General features: G+C 43.1%; 1 protein-coding gene across 4 annotated transcripts in view; it reads right to left on the reverse strand.

Annotated features, from left to right (window-relative positions):
* Positions 1-23,102, reverse strand: part of Kcns3 (potassium voltage-gated channel modifier subfamily S member 3) — a 47,296-nt gene that overhangs the window by 18,768 nt on the left and 5,426 nt on the right. For 2 of the 4 annotated variants that reach the window (XM_032907473.1, XM_032907474.1), the window contains exon 2: positions 923-1,113. The gene's annotated coding sequence lies outside the window, so the exon portion shown is untranslated. Of the gene's footprint in view, positions 1-922; positions 1,114-6,255; positions 6,766-8,817; positions 8,965-23,102 lie in introns of those variants that run through there. The other 2 variants (XM_032907476.1, XM_032907475.1) reach the window with 2 other exon arrangements.

The following is a 23,102-nucleotide window of genomic DNA, read 5'->3' on the forward strand; positions in this document are numbered from 1 at the left end:
GTAAAAGACACTGGTTTTGAATTAACAAAAGCTATTGCCATTTGTCAAAAAAAAATGATAGCAGAAAGACCTAGATCAGGCATGGTCTAACAATGGCCAAACAGTAAAGTCAAGGAAATAAACGGACAGTTGGGGACTGCAGTGCATTCTCCACAGTTCAACAGTAAGAGAACACAGAGCACCTCGGGGCTTTAGGGGGTTAAAGGATAGACTTATCAGTATTTTTGGAAAAAAACAAAACTGATTTGTATGTGGGATATCTGGGCTGACCAACTGGACTTTAAACATTATATGACTCTACCAAAATGTGCTTCTGGCTACACTGTGGCCTAAGCCAGTCTTTTGACAATTCTAGTTTGGTGGCATCAATATTAAGCTAGACAGAAAAGGACTCTTACTGGAAAAAACAGTAGTGTTGCTCCTACAAGTATAAATGGTAAATGTTAAAAAGAAAAGAAAAGGAATAAAGAGAAAAAGAAACAGAAAAATGGAGAGTCAGGGAAAGAATGTATACCACGCAAATGAGATGGGGCCTCATATGGCGCAGACTGGCTTCTGACTCACTAAGCACCCAGGCATAACGGAACTTCTATTCTTCTTCCCTCTGTTCTCATGTACTGGGAGTGTGCCACCATGCCTGATGTTTATGCTGTGAAGGGGATCAAATCCAAGACTTCATGCACGATATATCTCCAGCCGCACCCCAGAACTTTCTAAAGGTGGCTTATGATATGACGCGACTCTAATCTAACCCTCCAGACCTAAACTCTTTTTGTTTCAACTGCCCATCAGATTTTACAATCTGAAGAACTTCCCCCATAATTGCTATCTTTCGCTTTCCTCTTTATCGCCCTATTATATTTTCCTCTTGCTCTGATAACAATGACCATCTGAGAAAATGACACGGAAAGATGACTCTTACCCTCGTGGTGGCGATGTCACACAGCCTGCCCTCATCCTGCACAGTGGACCATCCATCGTCATCCAAGAAGCTCCTCCCATCTTCCCTGGCTGGAGTGTGGAGTGCGCATCGGCATTTAGTGGCTCAAAGAAGAGAAGGATGTGGTCCTCTGGTTGTGCGAGTCAAAGCAGATGCTACAAAGTCAAGTTCACCTACAGAGGAAAGCACCAGTCAAGTTGTCACTCCAAGGTGGAAACAAAACCAAGATCTTCTATCACCCACTCAGTGTTCTGGACATTTTTTTACTGCTTAGACACCAGCCTTCAAGCTCCATGCAAGTTTTGTGAAGGAACTGGTCTTTTCCCAATGTGGTACCATCACTCCACCTGAACTCATGGATAGGATTAAGAACTCATCGAATTTGATGTCAATGAAACATCTGGAGCATCACCTCTGTCAAAGGCCACGAGACACTAATGTTAAGCTGATACACTGGGCACTGGACTTTACTCAATTCCCACAGAGCTGCTTTATAAAAGAGTTATTCTCCTAGCCAATCCACTGAGGATTTTCTAAGTGAATATACTTTAATCCATTTCAGAGGCAAATTTATAGGGGTTACCGGTCTAATAGAATTAATTTCACTGCTACAATTTGAGATCAATAAATTTCAAGAGCCAGTCAAATTCAATTCCTCTTTATTTGCACATTGCTATATGTCACAGTGCAGAGATGATTTCAGGTACTAATGTAGAGTCTTTGACAACATGAGGACGTTCAGGCAAGGACGGGTGGTAGGGAGGCAAATTTTTGTCAAAACAAAACAAAAATAAAAAATCTCAACCAAGTAACATGGATGTATTCCCATAGGTCTATGATGGCATCCAGGCACCTAACCATTGATGTTTTTTCCAATCAAGAGTAAGTCCAAAAGGAGGAGGGGGGTAGTCATGGAGAAAAAGAAATTATTGGTGTTACGCTAAAGATAAGCAAGAAACGCCTGTGGCTACATCAGTCATTAAACATATACTCGGTGTGGTTGAAGACCTTCTAAGGCCCTGGGATCTCACATGACACACAGCAGCTTCTCCAACACACTCACAGCTCACGGCTCCTAAGCCAAGCAAACACACGAAAACAAACATGTCTGAACAATAACCCCGGGGGCAGTGCAGGCGGAATCCCATGGGAACAAAGTTTACAAGTTTGTCCCAACAGGGACAGAACCCATCCTGACACTCTGTTGGTGTGAATTTCCCCCTTCTAACAGACCTGGGTCATGAGGATGGTCCACAAGTGAAGGACAGGTCCATCCAAACTGAAATTCCCAGGTGGAACTCTTAGTGGAAAAGCAGAGAAATCCCTTATAAGGATGAATAACCAGATTTCAGACAGTTAAAGGCTCCTGTGTCCTCCTCTGGCCTCCCCCTTCTTCCTCTCCCTCCTTCTCTTCAGTGCCTCCCAGAAGCATCTTCGACATTTGCCTCCCAAGCAAAGGCAGACATACTACTGTGCCTAATGGATCTTCTCAGGTACCTTTCAAACTACAGGACAGTTTAAAAGAAAGTAAGGTTAACATGGCTGGGAACTAATTTAACCCCGAGCAGCTTTAGCACCACCGTATTCAATACAGAAGGAAGAGAAGAAGTACTTGGGCTCTTGACTAGAAGTTCATTCCTTTGGCTCAGCACAGACTAGTCAGGGCTGACCCAGGGAAACACAGTAAGGTTAGCCAAGTGTATCCTTTCCACAGAAACCTGTACCCAGGGAGGCCTTCGGTCAATATGTCATAAATAAATGATATCTCAAACCAAGCAGCTTCCTCACTGCCACCTACCCTCAGAATGTGTGTACCTTACTAGATTTTCAGTCACCTTGATCACTATCAAACGATGGGAACTAGGGAGATGGCTCAGTTGGTAAAGCATTTGCATCAAAAACGTGAGGACTTCAGTTTGGTCCCATGTAAAAATGCAGCATGTGGTGTCACACCTTTCTAATTCGAGCAGGCTGAGATGGGAAGATCCCTGAAGACCAATGGTCAACCACTCTAACGGAATTAGCAAGCTCCTAGCCAATAAGAGACTCTGCCTCAAAAGAAGTAGACTGTGTTTCTCTAGATGACACCCAAAGTGGTATTCTGGTCTCCCTGCATGCACACACACACACACACACACATACAAACACACACACACGTACACACATACACCCACACACACACATACACACACACACACACACACACACACACACACACACACACACACACACACACACACACACACACACCCTAACCCCTGGATTTTGAAAACAAGTGTAATACCAATCAATAGTCATTATGAATTTATACCAATCCACACTACTCTATGATCATTTGTGTTCTAAATAACTCAAGGAAAAAAATAATAGATACCATTTTATGAGACCCACACACACCATTTCTAGGCCCATTTGTGTAATGTTTACAAATACCTTAGCCTTTAACTAGTGCATGTGGCAAATAGTATTTTTAGTTTAGAAATAGGACATCCTGACCCAGAGACATTATCAACCCACTGTTCTATACCCCAAAAGTTCCAGTGCCAAGATTCAAAATGGTCTGTCTGGTCTTATTTACTGTGGAAATCAAGGTACCTCCAGTCTTCATCATGAAATGTTGAGGAAGGATTGAGAGAAGTAGGCAAGACCTAACCCAAAGCACCAGACGTAGGGGAAGGAAGTGGGGGTATCCAAAGTGCTCCCCTCCCTGCTTAACAACCCCACACAATGTTTGTTTCTATATAGGCCTGCCAAGGTGGTCCGGTGATCTATTCAAGCAACGGGATCATCAGGAATGGTTTAGCACTGAACAGGTCTCTTGCTTTGTGATTTAGCCCAATCCTTGGGAGGGGGGGGTTGGGGAGATCACATTCCCTCAAGACCTTCTTCCTCCTGCAGAATTCCTCTTCCTGGTAATTGAATTGTCTTTGCCATTTCCTCAAGCCTGGCTATATTGTCTGGTGAGGTCAGCATTCAAAACATACAGAATGACTACCTCCATTATCGAGTGGGAAAGGTGAGGAGTGGATGGCACAGTAGACTCTTCCATCATCCAGACACCTGACGTACACAAGCCGGAGGCCTGGGGGAATGAAATGAATTGTAACCTGCTTCCCTTGGCTCTCGCCATAGTTATGCAGTGATCTCTAAAACTATAAACCTGTGCCTAGTAAATCAAAGATAATACTCCTTGTGACATTGCAGGACTGGCTACTGTCCTCTGTACCTACACAGAATTCTGGACGTCCCCGTCATTGTCATGCCATATTCTTCTGAAGTGTTATCACACCAGCGAAAGCCGCCAGTTAGGTACAGCATCCCACCATCCACCTTCGTACTAATTATTCCTGTCATACAGTGGGGCTTCACACATTTTGTTCAAACCAATTCCTCTCTCCCAAGTCAACAAAATTAAAGAGTAATTTAGAGGAAAAAAATCAATACAGATAATGAAAGGCAGCTGGTCAGAGGCAGAAGAGGAGGAGAAAACTGGGAAGGACAAAATGGCTGCCAGGACCTATGCCAGCACTGGGTAAACGAAATAATCTCATCCCAGACAGTCAGCTCACTCTACCCCGGTGGCGGAGCATCTCAAGGCCAGAGTAGAATGTCAAACCTTCAGAGGCTCTGTACTCTCCCTCAAAACCTCCCTTGCACTGACTCCAAGCTCAAAGAGGCACTTCCTGGTGACTAGAGACCCACGTACCTTGTGAACAGTTAATACATAAACTATGGAGCCAATATATGCTCTGCCCTTGTGATTTGCCGATGTATGGAACTTTTAAAAGTGGAAAGTGGCTTATTTACAGTTTCCTGTGAGTTGTGATATGTCAGTGTCTTAATTAGGGCGTCTGTTGCTGTGATGAAACACTGTGACCGTGAGCAAGTCAGAGAGTAAAGGGTTTATTTGGCATATTTCTATATCATAATCCATCACCAAAAGAGTCAGGACAGGAACTCAAACAAGGCAGGAATCAGGAGGCAGGAGTTGATGCAGAGGCCATAGATGAGTGCTGCTCATTGATTGCCCATCTTGGCTTGCTCAGCTTGATTTGATATAGAACCAGGACCACTACCCCAGGATGATACAACCCACAGTGAGCTGGGTCCTCCCCATCAATCACTAATGAAGAAAATGCCTTACCCCTGGATCTTATGGAGGTATGACTCTAGTTTATGTCAAATTGACATAAAACTAGCCAGCAGAATTTGATCAGGTTTTTGATGCCAGAAAATGAGTTTTTGAAGTTACACAGCTAGCCTTTATCTGTGATAAGGACCCTGGAAAATGGCACATAAGAAGACTCCTGGTCTAGACAACTTCCCTGGAGACATCTTGGCCTTACAAACTTCCACAGCAGATGTCGCCACCTTGGCACCACTGTTTCTATAGGGTGGGATGATTGTTTCTTGTGGGAGTGAAATATTTAGCGGTATTGATAGACCCCATTTACTAAATAACAAGGTTATGACAATCAGAAAGCTTTCCAGAGATGGCAAGATAGCTCAACAGCTAAAGGTGCTTGTCATCAAGGCCTGGGAACCGCACAAGGAGAGAACCAGTTCCCACAGGTTGTTCTCTGACCGTCCTAAGCACATCATGACATATGTATTACACACACACACACACACACACACACACACACACACAAATTAATAAAACCCAGAGAGTCTTTCAAATGTCTCCAGACCCTGTCATTTTGCTTGGGAAGGAATTGTCCTTGAATATTTATTTTTTTAGAATCAGGCTTGGCATTTCATGCCAGGGTATCAGCCAACAAAAACTTTAAAAATACGAAACGTCAAAAGCAACTCTAGGGAAGCTGGGAAGGTGGCTTAGGAAGTAATGTACTTGCCACACGAGCATGAGGACCCGAGTTTAGATCCCACACATTCACATTAAAGCCAGTCAGTCAAAAATGACATATACCTATAAGCCTAGCCATGAGGAGGCTGAGATAAGCAGATTCCTGGAAGTCACAGGCCAGCCTGTCTAGTGAAATAGGTAAGCTCCAGGCTCACTGAGAAAGCCAATCTCAAAAACTAGGCTAGAGAGTGGTTAAGGATAGCATCTCACATTGACTTATACCCTCTTTCGTGTATTCATACATGGGCACATAAATGTACACACACACACACACACACACACACATAAATGTGTGTACATGTGCACACACACATGAACACACACATAGCAAACATGCATAAAGAAGTCTAACATGTTAGATCTCAAAGTATGTTTCATATGACTCGAGTATAAGGATAGCGTTTTTTTCTCTATGAGAGTCTGCCTTGTGTTTCCTAGGATGACATACCATGCATGTGTATTTATGTGGCTACAAATACATAGCCTGCTTTCTTCAATAATATTGCTCCTGCTGAATACACCCACTCCAAGTCAAAGCTCTCACCGTGTAGAACCTCAATTAATGTCTTGAAGGGAAAAAATGCAAATGGATGTCAGTTTCATGGCCTTGTCACTACTCGTCAATCACACACCAATCCTTAATAAAACCCTAGCGTAATAAAATTATAGGCATAATAATGGGAGATGAAATTCTATCCTGTCTGTGTCTTGCTTAACTAATGAGAATTCTCATCCAGTGTTTTGCTCCAATAATACTAAAATAACACAATCAGGCTTCCATAATTGGATTTACTGCGCTAGAAGAGTTGTACTGATATTTAAATCCTATAATCCAAAGCTATCAGAAGAATACACCTTCCAGTTGATGCTGACAGTGGGTGCCACCAGTATCCCTGAACTACATTCTTCCTCCAAATTATCAAATTTCAACAAGTGCCTTCATATAAAAAATTCTTACAGTCACATATTTTTTTAATTTCAATCGACCCCAGACGGAAAATGAAAGCTTCTAATATATTCAAGGATTAAACATAAATTTATAGATGTTCTGGTTTTCATTGAGAGCCCTGGTTAGTGCTTTCTAACTCAAAGTCTGATTTATAGCGGAGAGATCAGTGAAGTTCTGTTTCTCTCTGGAGTATCTGCAGCGAGTGGATGTAAAAGCATCCCCAGAAATCCCTACGGCCCGGGGCATTCGTAACCAAACACCACCTTCCTCTCCTCCAGTTCTGTGTTTCCAGACAACCTCCCCAGTGGGATGAGAGAGCAGCAGGCTTGCAGCTGAGTCACCTCCCCAAGACAATCTATGACACCAAAGCAGAGACAACCAGGGCAGAAGCTGCCTAGGGAGGTGTGCCCCACATAGAGAAGCGCATCACACAGCCACTGACCCCAGTAAGTCATCCTGAGTACTAACAGAGCTCTCAAGTCACTCTGAATAGTCCATGTGACTGTCACCTTTCTACTGGCCCCAGGAAGGAACTATCCTACCTTGATGTAATCAACTTTGCCCAGGGTGGCTGAAGAAAAAGGTTCCTACTGCAGGCAGGAAGGTAAATTAGCCCAATTGGGGGCCTGAGATCGTGCACAGCCAATTCCTAGCCTCATCTCTCTCTGCCTTTCTGTGATAGGAATGACAACCCACTGTGCTGGAGCACTAATGAAGGGAGAAAGAAAAGGCCAGCAGCAGCAGTGCAGGATGCAGAACAGTTTAACACAAAGGGAACAGCAGATTGTAAACTGGAAAGCATTTCCGAGGTCATCATAGCCAAAAGGCTCACCTTTCACATTTCTAGCATCCTGAGGAAATAAAATCACAAATGTGTTAAAGATGCATGGAGGAAGGTGTCCCGTGCATCATTAATTCCTCATAAGTTCATGACAAACACCACCTAAATGTTCATCAATGGAGAGACACTACATAGCCTAGAGATAGCCATGGAGTGGAATTGTCTGCACCAGATACACGCACGAAGAGAAGCGTAGTAACCTCTGGGATCTTGTCGGACCTGAGCCCTGCTCTGAGGACTTCGATGTCTGGGCTCAGTTATGTCCCTGTCTTGGTTTTGAGTTTATTTTCTAGGTTTCCTGAATTAGGATCTCTGTGTCTAACCTTGGAAGGTCGTCAGTCCACTCTGAATTCCAGTCTGGTCTCGAACTTGTGATGTTCCTATCTCAGCTTCCCAAATGCTGGCATTACAGGGATGTATGTAACAAGGCCTATGGGTAATGAATGGGGTTTTTGTGTTCATTTTACAGAAGGGAAAACTGGTGAACAATGACATTACTACCTCTCAAGTCAATGATGAAAGAAAGAAAGAAAGAAAGAAAGAAAGAAAGAAAGAAAGAAAGAAAGAAAGGAAGGAAGGAAGGAAGGAAGGAAGGAAGGAAGAAAGAAAGGAAGGAAGAAAGCTCACTGTGCAGCTTCCAACTTCTGATTCTCCTGGCTAGCATTAGAGTGCTAATGTTACAGACACGCACCACCACCACACCAGGCTTATCCCATGCTTGGGATTGAACCCAGGACTGTGCCTGCTAGAGAAGCACTCTACTAATTGAGCTACAAACTCAGGCCAAGAGTCAACAACTACTACTCTGTGATGGCTCCATGATTTCAACTCAAGCAATGCCCTAAAGTCATGCTCCTAACCACTAATACAATAGGCTTAGTTGGAAAGTAAGACAATTAGAATACACTGTACGGCTTGGTCCTGCTTTGCAAGATATACCTGTGTTGATTGTAGAGGAGGGAAAAAATTTGTAATAATATACATTGAAATGATGTGTGCGTTTTTTCTGAATGGTAGAATTTGGCTGAGTCTTGCTTTTGACTTCGAATTTGTCAATGTTGTATAAATTTCTTGAAGTGTGTTAAGTCTTATAAAATACTTAGGAAACAGTTACATCAGCAAGGAAATATAAAAGTGCACAGGCAGCCTGGGTCAGTAGTTAAGCAGGAAGGAAAAGAGAGACAAACATGAGGGAGACTTACAGCCCGAGGCGAACTTACAGACTAACCAGTGGTAGACTCTTCATCTGGGTGCCCCTGTGTCCTGATAGAATTGTGAGCTGCTTTAACTCACTGGATGCTGCTTTACCCCAAGGGCTACCTGGGAAGACAGAAGGAAAGAGGCAATGTGGAGTTTGACCCCAGAGCTTATAGAGTATATTACAGAGCACACAGGTAAATAAGGAAGTGCAATAGAAGGCGGTCAGTTCAGAGGAGGGATAGAACCTGCAGTAAGAGTAGATATATATATGAGTAGAAACAATAGAGCCAAACCTTCAGGGGCACGGCAGTTGTGATCAGGCAAAGGACACAGGATGGAAGGCAGTTCCAAATGGAGGAAACCCATGGCAAATAAAAGAAGAGGAAACCCTCTGCTGGGTACAAAGAGTAGGGAAGCATGGAGTTCAGCCAAGACAGCTTATGAACTCAAGACACTGGCGTACATAACCTTTCCTCTTAAAATGTCCAAAGAACTCGACCTGTACAGGTCACCCTTTTTGAGGCCTAGGAAGAAGGATGTTCCAGGGAGAGGGATCTGGATTACCTACAGCCATACGTACACCCCTGAAACGAGTGGCCGATACTTCAGCCCTCCAAAATTCTCTATCCATATTAAACTAGTAAGAAATGGCAAACATCTCCAGGCATTGATGCTGCTCCTTGGATGTCTAGAATAAAGGTACTCGTGGGCAACTCAGGGGATCTCAGGTAGCCATCAGTGACTTCTAGGAGAACCATAAGCAAGCAAGAACAGGAAAATGAAGCCGTTGCAGGAATGCATCCCTCCTTCCACAGTCCCCTCTCTCCACAAAAGGCAGCACAGGGCACCGCAGAGGAATCTTAGAAGGGATCTACCTTGACCTTTCCTAACTCCAGCTGATACTGAGTGATTCATTCCATCAAAACAGGCCCAGGGTAGTAGCACCAATATGGCAGCCGCAACAAAAGGTCTACATAATCCCTCGTCCCAGTGAGAGTTGCTGCAGGAGCCACAAATGCCTCTTAGACGCACAACTGCTTTGAATCCACAGAAATCACATACTTACTCCTAAGTCTTCTTTAATGACCCAATAAAGAAATTCATATATTGCTTAATCATAAGTTCAATTTAATGTTTTGATAAATGCATTTCAGTATGTAGGAGTCCTTTCCATCCTGTGGCTTTTCTGTTTTGCATTTTGTTTTGTATTTAAAAACACTGTTCTGACAGCGGGAGCAGGAGTTATCCCTGACTCTTTTCCCTACTCGAGGGTCCCCTTTCCTTCTAGTGGGTTGCTGCCTCGTCCAGCCTTGATGTGACGGTATGTGCCTGGTCTTATGGTAGCTTCTTGTGCTACAAGGTTATGTTCTGTGTTTGGTCGATGTCCTTGGGAGAACTGCTCTTCTCTGACTTCTCTGATGGAAGGGGAGGGAGATTGCTGGAGTGGGGTGGGAGAAGGGAAAATTGCAGCAAAAGTCTGAGAGAATTAAAAACATACTGTCATACTGTTCTGAAAATGGCCCATTGCTTCTTTAATCACCACAAGGGCCTCTGGCACCAAAAAAAAAAAAAAAAAAAAAAAAAGGAGGTTGTGAATTCTGGAATCTGATTGGTAAGTCACATCTGACTGCTATGTGTCACCCTCCATCTTAAAGTTTGTCGTCCTGCCATCCTAAAGCCAAATTCAAAGTTCCTTCTGCTCTTCTCTTTGTTTGCTTTTAGCTCCTCAAGATCTTACTCACAAGGCTTCCTGATCATCCTATTCCTGCCAGGGAGGTGTGGGCTACCTCAGGGCCTCTGCAGTAGCTGATCTCCGCCAAGGATGCTCTAGTCACAGCATAAGCTGAGAAAGGTCCCATCAAGGTTCAAATATAGGATATATTTATATCCTACTTACAATAAAATTAAATATAGGATATCCTATAAAGAGTGCTGACCGAGAACGCACAAGGACCTGGATACTCTGTATTACCACAACTCCCAAAAAATGTGTGTGTGTGTGTGTGTGTGTGTGTGTGTGTGTGTGTGTGTGTGTGTGTGTGTAGAGGGGGAGAGAGAGAGAGAGAAACAGACAGACAGACAGAGACAGAGACAGACAGAGAGACAGAGCAAGAGAGAAAAAGAGACAGAGAAACAAAATTAAGTATACGATATATTTATACCCTAAGGATAAGTGTATGTGTGTGTGTGTGTTTTCTATGTGTCTTGTTTATTGGAATTTGCACTCTACTGCACATACAATATTTCAAGTACCTTCCAACTCACCTGTCACATAGATTCTTAAAATTATTTGAAGATTCAACGGACAAACTTTTTTATTAACTTGCACTTTTCTCACAGCTTGGCCATGAGTGATTGCCATTCCACGTTAACATTCTCTTGGCCATTACCTTAAATGAGAGAAAGGGGGAAAAATCAGCACCAATGTGCTTTGGAAATTATGGTCCAGACTTCTAGTAAAAAGAAAAAAAAAGCTTATTTATCAGGTACTGCAGAGAGGAAATACATTTTCCCTTCCTCGAAGACAACTCAGCTGCCACACACACATACACACACAAACACACCACACGCACACACATACACACCACACACATACACACAAACACACCACACGTACACACATATACGTAAACGTCACCGAATCAAGTGTATTATAAAAAATACAAGCTCAGTAGTAGGCAATAAAACCAATAAAATCACACTGGGCATTTTGAAGTCGAAGTGGACCTGGGGTTGATGCACTCAACACACAGAAGCTGCCTGGCTCGTGATGAATGGAAATGAGCAGCGTTTGGATTCATGGCACTGGTAACAAATCACTGCCCACCAGGATGTCATAGAACCCACAGATGATGAAAACGTAAGACAGTATTTTAAAGCTCACCACAGGAAACTAGTGTTGCCAAGGGAAGACCTGACACAGAAGAGCCGGCATCTAAGGAACACAAAAGCACCTCGTCCCATTCCATCTCCAGAAAGGGTTGGTTTTAATAGCAACTACTGCTTCTTTAGGAATAATCCACTAAAGCCTGCTAAGATTGAACTCCTCCAGTTTCTTATAAAACACAGTCAAAGGCTGAGGGCATGGCTCAGGGTGGAGTGCTGGCCGAGCATGCACAAGGACCTGGACGTAGTCCTCTGTAAGGACAGACAAAGTACTAAATGCTATCAATCACAAACCTCCTGATGAAGATGCTCTCAAGCCCTTCAGCTATGAAACACACACACACACAAGGACACTAAAACCCCCCTGAATGCTTCAAGGCAACATGGCTGTGTGTGTACATGTATGTGTATATATACATATATGTGTGTGGTGTTCACACATACACATACATGTACGTGTATATATAAATTTACATATACATATACTGTATGTGTATTTACCAGATGTAGATATAGATATAGATATCTGGTCAGGAGTTAACCTTGGGCTTGATATCTTCAGTGACTATCTATTATTTTTTTGTTATAGTATTTCTTATTAAACAAGGAACTGAACAATTCAGCTAGGCCTGCTGACTAGTGAGTCTAAGAATCTGCCCGTCTCTGCCTCCCCAGGGCTGAGATTACAACTGTGCACCACTACGCCCATCTATTTTATACATGGGTTCTGGAGTTCGAACTCATGACCTCGTGCTTGCTCAGCGAACACTTTACGAGCTAAACCGTGCCCCGAGCTCCCCAACACAGCTCTCCAAAATTAGTTGCTACACCCAGCCCTTGCTCCTCTACTACCACTTTACAAAGATGCTTCCCAGTCTGTGTGGTTTACAGGACAGTGGCATTTTTCACTCTGGAATTCCCTAGACCCTACCATTCCCTACCACTAACACCATTTTTTACTGTTCCTCCCACTCTCTGACAACATTTCTAAGTCCCTAGGAAATCCCACTTCCTCTGCTCAAGTTTTAAATCTCAGACCACAAATTAAATACCTTCAGGGACCAGGACAAGGCCCGCAGTGAAAGTAGGAGAAGCCCTGGCCACTATGAGAAGCAAACACACGCTAGCTTATCCAAAAAGCTGAGCTCACCCATGGGTCTTGGGAGCCTACATCATCCAATTTATCAGGAACACTCACAAGTCTTGTTTTTGTAATTTTTTTTTAAACATTGGAAATGATCATTGCTCATGTTTTTAAGATTGTGAGCCAAACCAAAGACATTCATGGCCTGGAGACAACCTCCAAGTTACCAAATTATCTTCTCTACACTTTAGTCAGCCAGCCTAACACAGCTGGTGAATTCCAGACCAAGGAAGACAGTGCCTGAGAAATGACACTCAAAGGTGATCTCTAAACACCACACGTGTGCACATGCACCTACATACAACTGTGCAGCCATACAAATGTGCGTGCACACATACATACACACATATATGAATGAGTACAGAGCAGAGTAAGTGAGGCCAGAGCCCACAAAAACCCAAGCTCAGGAAAAGGAAAGCACAGAACAGCGCAGACACCATTCTGCCTCTTCTGCTGATGGCTGGCTGTATACCAGGCTCTTGTCCCTAAAACAAACCAACTTTATCTCCCTGAGTGAGTAAGGGAATAATCTACAGGCCTTTTTATCACCACACAACTGTTTGTTTAAAGTGACAAAATGTCTACAAAGTAGAGATCTCAATAAATGAATGCAGGTAGCCTCTAACAGGGTCTGTCACTGCGCAGCTTTTCTCAAAGGCCTAGCTATACATTGCTTACTTTGTGCCAAGCACTGCATAAATTACTTGGCTGAGCGTTGCATTGTGCGAGATAAATGTTATCATTGTTAGTCCCAATCTGCAAATGAGGAAATCAGAACTACAGAGGAGTAAAAGCATCCCCAACCTGATGAGGTAGGCATTGGATGCGAAGTCATGGGAGTAAGGTACTGTAACCAGTCGGCTGGTGTGTCAATCTCAGTCTGCTGCTTTCTAGCAGTATGAGTTATTTTTATAGAGAGATAAATAGACAGACAGACAGACAGATAGTTGGTTGTTAGATGAATAATGTTAGACAGATAGACATTGGTAGATAGATAGACAGACAGACAGACAGACAGACAGACAATCCATAAACAGATAGATGTAATGCTAGTTACTTCTTTCATGGCTACAATAAGCTACCTGACCAAAGCAACTTAAGGAAAGAAAGGTTTATTTTGCCTTACAGTTTGAAGAGAAGTCCTTCATGATTGGGAAAGCATAGTGGCATGTGTGTGAGGCAGCAAAATGGATCCACAGGCAGGAAGCAGAGGGTGATGGGTGCTGGTGCTCAGCTCCCTTTCTCCTTTCTATTCAGTCCAGGATGCCAGCCCACTGAGTGGTTAAGCATTAAGATGGGTTTTGCCATCTGAATTAACTTAGTCTATCATCCCTTACAGGCCTTCTCAGAGGCTTGTCTCCCACATCAGTGGTTCTCAACTTTTGGGTTATAACCCCTTTGGAGGGGGTATTGAACAACCCTTTCACAGGGGTCACCTAAGACCATCAGAAAACAGATGCTGAGGTTGGAGAGATGGCTTGGTGGCTGAGAGCATTGACTGCTCTTCCGGAGGACCTGGATTCAATTCCTAGCACCCACGTGGCATCTTATAACTATCTACAGCTCCAAGATCTGACACACACAGACATATATGCAGGCAAAACACCAATACACGTAAAATAGAAACAAATTACTAAAAACAGAAAGAAACCATAGATATCCACATTATAATTCATAACAGCAAAATTACAGTTATGAAGTAACAACAAAAAATGATTTTACTGTTGGGGGCCACCATAACATGTAGAACTGTCTTAAAGGATCACAGCATTAGGAAGGTTGAGAACCACTAGCCTAGATCTTGTAAATTTGACAATATTAAACATCACAGATAGATAAATAAGTAGATAGATACAGATAATTAATATATCAATGATAAAAACATTCTAGCACAATACATAGATAGCTATTGACAGTGAGGTTTAAAAAGGAACTAAAATATAATCAATCAAGCATGACTAAATTGGTCAATATATACATTTTATTTATACCAATATCTAGTGTGCTATAAGCCTTACATCGACCTTTATTTTTTGTTACAAATTTCTACAGGAACCCTAAGAATTATCTAAGTAACTGGAAATTCTAACAACATAAGAGTTTCCCCCACTTATCTAATGCTGCTCTGAAAGGCTCCAGGAACACAGGAGAAGTCCCTGGGGACTGAGCCTGGGGAACAGGAGGGTTGATCCTTGGGGACCTCATTTTCTCAGTACATCCCAGGCAGTCCTGGCTCCATTTCGGCAAATAATGATCTTGAGGTTCTTTCTGCTCCCGTTTCAACTCAGTGGGAAAAACTATAAAACGAGCCTTTAAATGTGTGAAATAGACATTGAACGTCTCTTACATCCTTTGGTGATCTTTGGACATATGTAACAGGAACGTGTGATGAACCCACACAAACATAATTTCCTTTATCCCAAAAGGTTGTGGGATCTTTCTAGAATCAAAGAAGATGAGAATAAGCAGGAGTCAGAGCCCTCCTGAGAAAAACTGGAAATCACTGAGTTGATAGAGCATGTAACTAGCTAAGCCCATTCTACCTGTCCACCCAAGGCCTATACTAAAGCAGAAACAGGAAGCTGGCAGAAGCAACTTCCAAGGACACCCCTAGTTGATACCTTTTACCCAGATAATGTCCAAATAGGAACATATTAAGAAACTCAGTCAAGAGGAATCAGTTATGCAACCAAAATTTCCAAGAATCCTCTGTTCCGTGTGTGTGTGTGTGTGTGTGTGTGTGTGTGTGTGTGTGTGTGTGTGTGTGTATGATATCATTTCAGACATGAAAGAACAGGTGCCCTTCTCTAATTCGTCTCAAATCACAGCAGTAGATAAACAAATGATATCTTTGTGTTTGAACTACTGCCCATAACCTCTTGGCATACGGCCCCACGGACTTTTCTGTATCCTATGAACATCTTCAGAAGTAGGCCAGCGGCATCACGGAAGAGCCCAGACTCACTGGCCATCAAGCAAGAACACTACTTCCTGCTCATCTGGCCTTAGCATCCACCAGGCTACTTCATACCGCCCTGTTGCATTTATCATCCCCAGCCATACCAGGATTTCTCCCATCGGTTCCAAATTGTTGAACCAATTATTTTCTTCCTATGTAATGTTCTGTCTTTAGGAAATCAGCTGAAGGGGCTGGAGAGATGGCTCAGCGGTTTAAAACAAAAAATTCCAGCTGTTTTCCAGGGGTCTTAAATTTGATTCCTGGCACCTACAAGGTGGTTCATAGCCATCTCTAACCCCAGGTCCAGGGGATCTGACATCCTCCCCTGGCACACAAGTGATACATAGACATACATACAGGCAAATTAGACACCAAATTTTAAAATAAAAATTAATAAAAAAGATACCGGCTGAAACGTCACCACTTCCCCAGGACTTTCATTGCATTCCCTGTTCCCTTCCTGTTTACAGACGCAATGCTGAAGGTGTACCCCTATGAAAATATGTTTGTAGAACCCCATTTCCCAGCAATATCCCTGACATGACATCAATGTCTGATTCATAGCAGACAAGTGGGAGAAGTCTATCTGGTGGAAGTATGACTAAATTAATGGCTACATCTTTTTTAAAAAACGGTGTGTGGGGGGGGGAGATGGCTCAGTCTATAAAGTGTCCATCTCACAAGCATAAGAACCAGTATTCAGATCGCAACACCCATATAAAAAGCTGAGCATAACAACAAGAACCTGCAGCTACAGCCCTGGGGAGGTAAGCACAGGAGAATCCCTTGGGACTCAAAAGCCAGCTACTCTAGCAGACTCAAGTCACCTCCTGGGTCACTGAGAGACCCTGTCTCTAAATAAGAGGTGGAAAATAATTGAGAAAGACATCTGTCTTCAATCTCTGGGCCCCCATACACACATACACAACACGCTCACACACACACTCCCAAACACATATAATAAAATTAAGTTTTAAAAATAAGGCTTCACTTAGAGGCCTCATGCCAGACCAAGTCATTGCAATAAACATCTGCAAAGAAAGACTCGTGTATAAAAGGTTGGACACAGTGTGACACATTACGGCTTCCACAATGAGATCTTTCTCTCTCTCTCTCTCTCTCTCTCTCTCTCTCTCTCTCTCTCTCTCTCTCTCTCTCTCTCTTTGGTGGACATGTTGTAAGGATGGAGAGCAGGAAAGAAAGGAAGTGGAGATGAGTGGAACTGAGGTGCATGATGTGAAATTCACAAAGAACCAATAAAGTTTTAAGGGGAAATGTCCCTTGCTCAAAGTGGAGAGAAGTAGAGATTGCTCCCAGGGAAAAGTCTCTCACACCAAACCACTTTTCCTGGGGGCTGCGACAAGTGTGTTGAGAAGAGACTTGATGTTCCAGGGTGAGGGGGATACTCAGGGGCTCACACCCTCTCAGAGGAGAAGCAGGGAAGGATTGTAGGAGTGGGTGACCAGGAGAGGGAACAGTGAGCAGGATGCAAAGTGAATAAATACAAATAAGAAGTCATAATTGGGCTCAATTCACTTTCTGCTGCTATCAAAACACCTGAGACTGAGCAATTTATAGAGAATGGAAATTTTCTTAGCTCATAGTTCTCAAGTCTGGGAGGTCCAAGAGCATGATGCAGCATCTGATGTAGACCTTCTAGCCACAGGCTGACCAGCAGGAGCCACACTTTGTGAGCCCGAGTAAGCATGCAGGGTCATGGCTCCCTTTCCCTCTTTACAAAGCCACCAATGCAATCACAGGAGTTCCGTCTACATAACTAATCCTAATAACCTTCTAAAGACCCTCACACCTCCAAATACCCCCAACATGTGAATTCCAGTCAGATTCTCCATGCTCTTAATATCACCACGATTGTGATTCCAAGACAGGAATTTTGAGAGACATGCACAGGCCATCGTACAAGTTCTTCTCTGCACCCAGTCTGAGCCCTGACATGTTATGGCATTTGCAAAGGGTTTTAGAAAAATGTTTATTGCTGCTAAACGAAAACAGAGCGCATTTGGCAAACCATAAATCGTCAGTATATTTACAAAGAAATTCCCAGAGGGCCAAGTGTCTTTTGCTGTAACATGTTGCCACAGTGACTATTCAGTGCAGTGAAAAACAAGTTTTACTTAATTCTTAAAAGACATGATAAAATTAGTACTATGTCTTGTGTAGTATCGGGGCCAATGTATGAGAAAGAAAGGGTGGGAGATGTGTTTATGCTTCAAAACATCCACATCCAGGTGCTGGAAGCTGTCCTGGAGGAATGTTTTTTAATGCTTTGCCCAGTCTGCTATGACTAGCATTACATTTTATGAATATGAAAAAAATTATAAAATAATGAGATCTCCAGGCAATGTAAGTTTAAAAATGCTTTTAATTTTACTTATTAAAATTAATTCCCATACCTCCTCTTATTCAACTCATTTTCTGCATGTATCTACCTCTCTCTGGAGTTCCCAATTTTTGATATGAGGAAGAACAAAACAGAAGAGAGCTAGGAGGTAACTAAAATCCAAAGAACACTGTGTTCACCCATCCAGCAGGGACATTGGTGAATCAAGGGCTAAGCTGCAGAAGCCAGCTTTGCCCAGTACCTGTGGACAGGTGCTCGCATCCCTCCCGTCCTGCCATATTGCAAGAAAATTCTCACCACACAGGAAACAGGAATGCACACTGAAAACACAAAACCCCAGATGCCCCAGAGTTAAATACAGCGGCTTCCTTAACCTGATTTGCACAAAGGTTCACATCGATGTTCTTCCTACTTAAAATAAGTAGGGAAATTCACAACCGCTCAACACTTGCCCATTTGAGTAGAGCCTAAAGAAATTCCTGAAGACAGGATGGTGAAAGCCATGTTTACAAAACTAATTTGGATAAAACAGTGCAGTACTCATTGAGGTTCTCTACTTGTATCAAATCAGCTAAGCAGCCCACACCCATGAGTACTGTTGTCTCCTTGAAGATCTAAGTTTGTGTGCAGGGGTCTGCAGCATACGTATATAGTCCTTTCATAGGGCTGTAAGTGAACAGCCCAGAGGCTCTAGATATTTGAACACTTAATACACAGTGGCACTGTTTGGAAAGGTGGTATAGCCTTCCTAAATGAACTACATTACTGGGGGGTGGGCTTTAAATTTTCATAGTCTTGTCCCACTTCCAATTCACTCTCTTTGCATCATACGTGTGACTGAAAGTGTGATCTGTTAGCTTCTGGCTCCATCTGGTTACAGCCATGCTCCCCCCACTCTTATGAACTCCACCTCTGGAGCCGTAAACTACATAAACTCTTCCTTCTGACAGCTGCCCTTATTCATGGCATTCTATGCAGCAGGGACTCCATTCACAGCAGGAAAAGAATGCAACCAATGCTCTGTCTTATTTCCTCGGAGTACCAAAGTCTCAGCTGAACAGTCTGAAGCTGGGCCCCATGATCGAATGACTGCATAAATATGGATTCTGAGATGTTCCCACCAAGGGGAAGACAAGGGCTAAAACTGCGCTCCAGAACTCTTAGCTCTGTTGATAGAAATGACTGGTAAGAAGCAGTGGCTCTATTAACATTTAGGGTCATGCAATGCAGCTGCGTGACCGTGCTTTCCACTTCACCGTGCATAGGAAAGTACTAGCTTCCCTGTGATGAGGCGACGTGTATAACACCTTACAGAAGGAACGTCTAGAAGAACTGGGAGAAACCCAGATGTTCACCAAAAATGATAATGATAATAAAAATAATAATAATAATGATAATGATAATAAACAGCACACTGACACTCACTCTCGACTCGGCATAAGATGTTGATGAGTCAGCTTAAGGACCAAATTCTCAAGGCATAGAAAGGAAGCTTCATCAGACTGCCATTTCCCATCTCAAGACATTCCCTCCCAACAAAGAAACACAGGAATCTAGTCCAGCAATTCTCCTTAGCGTGTTAAAAATTGTTTGCCTTTTACACTGTGCTACACTGTAAGTTTCAAATGATGGTGACAAAGGATAAAAAGATTTGAGATGAGGGTTGCAGATATTGGAGGCTTTTTAGATTCTACAAAGACCGACGATAAACCAATAGACACAGATGGATGGATGGATGGATGGATGGATGGATGGATGGATGGATGGATGGATGGATGGATGGATGAATGGATGGCTGGATGGGTGGATGGGTGGATAGATAGATAATTGACAGATGATAAAAAGTAGATATATTACTAATTGATAGAGACAGAAGACAGATAAGGGATAATAGATGATAGGTACACACATACATACATACAACATATATAAATACATAGAGATAGATAGATGGGTAGATATATGCTAGATAGGTGTCAGATGGATGGACGGATGGGTGGATACTAGATAGATGCCAGAAAATTAGGTAGATAGATAGATAGATAGATAGATAGATAGATAGATAGATAGATAGATAGATAATTTATACTGTCTTATGTGACATTCTTTTATACTTTCATCCCAGGAAACATAAATTCTGAAACAAAGGGGTTCAACCCCGGAACACAATTTCACAGCTGTTGATTACCCAGATAAAATCTAGTCACCAGGGTAATCAGAACCCCTACTACAAATCCATTCATGTCTTCCCACTGCCCTTTGAATTAGCCATAGCATCTTGAACTTGGCTTCAAAGCCACAGCCTGACCCAGCTCCAGCCCCACCCTCAGGCTCCTCCCACACATTCCCCTACACCCTTCTCCCAGCGCTTGGCACTCGACCCTCAGCTTGCGATCCTCTTGCCCCAACCCTTTCTTAACAAATTCCTTTCCACCCCTTAGCATGAAATGTCCTATTCAGTGGTCTCGTGAAATCCCCACACTTATAAAATAGGCATCATAAAAACCCACGAGACAACCACTGCCTGGTGTGCATTATTTATTGACTTCAAAGACTAGAATGTGAAAACATCCTTGCCAGAACCAAAGCATCTCGGGCCAAGATGCTCAAACCACAGCCTTCAACCACAAAGTCTCCCATCTTTTTGGCCAATTATAACTTTTACCTCAAATAAATCATAGGGGCTACTTTTATATTTACCTTGGCACATGAATCAGTTTAAGAAAGCCAGACTTCTTCATAGCAGAAGAAAAGTAGAAAGACATAAGCATATCCAAGCTCCCAGATGCAGTCTGCTGGCTGCCTAATATCTGAAAACATTACGTGCTAGAATTTAAGTCTTCCTGACCAAAAAGAGTCTTAACCCATCGGGCATGGTGGCTCACATTAACCCCAGCTCTCGGGAGACGGAAGTGGGTGTCTCTGCCTTTGAGGCCAGCCTGATTTATACATTGAACTCCAGGGCAGCCATGGCTTCATAGAGAGACCCTGTTGAAGACTAGAAAGTGGAGAAAGGGAAGGGGAGGAAGGGGAGGGAATCATAACACAGCAAGTGGACTCGATGATTCCATGTATCAATTTCAAGTCTATGATCCTAGCTCAATCTTACTGTCTATAGCTTTAACTGGATCGCTGAGAGTTCTTTCTTTAAGGAACAGCAGCATAATTGTGGTGGATTGAAGATGCTTGGCCCAGAGAGTGGCACTATTGGGTGTGGCCTTGTTGGAGTGTGTGTGGCCTTATTAAAGGAAGTGTATCGCTGTGGGCTTTGAGACCCATGTCCTAGATGCTTGAACGATGCTTTCCTTCTGGCTGACTCTGGATCAACATGTAGAACTCTCAGCTCCTCCAGCACCAGCTCCCATACTTCCTGCCATGATGATAATGGACTCAACCTCTGAAAGTGCAAGCGAGCCCCAATTAAATGTTGTCCTTTGTAAGAGTCGCAGTTGCCTTGGCAGCATACACCAGCTGATATGAGGCCCCCGACACATAGACAGCAGAGGACTGCCTGGTCTGGCCTCAGTGAGAGAAGATGCACCTAACCCTTGAGGCCCTAGGGAGTGGGGCAGTCTGGTAAGGTGGGGGTGGGACATGGGAATATCCTCTTGGAGGAGGTGTGGGATGAGGAACAGTCAGGGCATGGACCAGGAGAATGGATAATGACTGGACTGTAAGAAAAAGGGGAGAGGGGATTAAAGAATAAAATAAAAATTGATAAAAGATTTGCCTTGGTCATGGTGTCTCCTCACAGCAATGGAAATCCTAAAACAATAATGGTGACATTTGTTATTGACCTTCTGGTCAGCATACTTTGCTAAACCTGATCTAACAGTTAGTTTAATTCTATGTGTCAACTTGGTTGGACTACTGGGTGCCCAGATATTTAGTCAAACAGTATTTCCAGTGTTTCCATGGGAATTTTAAATGAGAATAGCATTCAAACTGGCATCAAATTGTGATCCATTGTGTGTTGGCCTCATCAAATCAGCTTAACAAATACACACACACACACACACACACACACACACACACCTTCTCTCTTCTATATCTGTCACCCTTACCACAGTGTACCCAGCTCCTAGCATAGTATACATCACCAGGCAGGTGCTCAAATTCTTACAGATCAAGTATCTGAGTGTGTTTAGTAATTATTAGCTTTGATGAGCATCTAGTAAGTACTCTGCCGACAGTAAACAGGACATTTCATTCATTTGGAAGGTCCCCAAGCTCACTGAAGCCAGCTGCTATAAACACTGATTGCTCAATTGTAGCACTGTTGACTAAAAGCGAGCAGACCATGAGCCTTTATCATTCAACACTGTGCAATTAAGGACAATATTTATACAGTATCTCTTACAAGAAAATCATGATCTAAGGCTCTGCAGGATTCCAAAGAAAGTGAGACAACCCCCACCCCAAACAAAGATGACAACGCAACAATCTAGGCTAATAGCTAATTTCAGGTTATTAAAGATTACTTTTATAATGTGCTCATCTTGGGAAGCTTCAAACTATGGTGACAAGAAATAAAAGAGTCAAGCATTGTTACGTCCAAATAGGCTTTTGTATTTCACTCTAGATTCTAAGCATTTCACTACAATCAACTCCAATCCTCTCCTTGCATCCTACAATAACAGCCCCATGAAAGGTAAAATAGCAACGGAACAGTTTCTCCTCTTCCTCTCCTATTTGCTCCTCTTCCATTGTGTCCACTTAGCACCAGGCCAACACCAGAACTGAGAAATCAGGGTCAGGGCTGGCAACGTGGCTCAGCTGACTGAGTACTTGCCTAGCATACACATAGTCCTGGGTTTGAATCCTAGCTCTGCACAAGCACCCTAGGGGTACGGGACTATCACCCCAGCACTCAGGAGAAGGAGGCTGGAAGCTCCAGAGTTTAAACTTACGGTCAGCTACATAGTAGGTTTGAGGTCAACCTGGGATACTTAAG

The sequence above is a fragment of the Rattus rattus genome, chromosome 7 (assembly GCF_011064425.1).
Source record: "Rattus rattus isolate New Zealand chromosome 7, Rrattus_CSIRO_v1, whole genome shotgun sequence".
NCBI classification, from domain to species: domain Eukaryota; kingdom Metazoa; phylum Chordata; class Mammalia; order Rodentia; family Muridae; genus Rattus; species Rattus rattus.